Genomic DNA, 581 nt, shown 5'->3' with positions numbered 1-581 from the left:
GGATTATGCAGCAATTCAGCAGCAATTTCATTGGTCTGACAGGAAAATAAGCACAGTTACAAAGTTAAACAAATCCACTTTAGAGGAAAATACTAAATAAAATCTGTCAGTTGCTAGAAAAAAGTTGCACAGTGCGTATATAGCAAGCGTGGCAGACTTGGGCATAAACAGTAAAAAAAAAACATTAAAACAAAAAGAATACCCATGATAGTAGTTAAGGGGGGCAGAAAACAGATACAGTAAAATACTGATCCTCTTTGAGCCTGAAAAAAAAAAAACCCAAATGAGCAGCAGTGCAGTTAAAGGTATACTATGCAACATTTTTCAGTTAATTGATGTGTTCCATAATGTTTTGGATGATTAAATGAGTCATTTCTAGTCGAACAAAGGTTTTCTGGGCCTCCCTGGTGGTCTGTAGGGGAAATACCGTACATGCAATTGCAAGAGCCCTCGGCCCGCACCCACAGGCTCAGAAGTCTCGTGCATCACGAGATTCGGTCTTGCTTTACGGCGAGAACTGCTACACACCCCCAGTGAAAGGCGTGCTTGTTGCTAGCGCAGTGGCGATATTTGTGCAGTTA

Source organism: Cyprinodon variegatus, unplaced genomic scaffold (genome assembly GCF_000732505.1).
Source record: "Cyprinodon variegatus isolate N-32 unplaced genomic scaffold, C_variegatus-1.0 Scaffold530, whole genome shotgun sequence".
Lineage (NCBI taxonomy): Eukaryota > Metazoa > Chordata > Actinopteri > Cyprinodontiformes > Cyprinodontidae > Cyprinodon > Cyprinodon variegatus.
The sequence above is the reverse complement of the archived record's forward strand: the minus strand, read 5'-3'. Positions refer to the sequence as shown.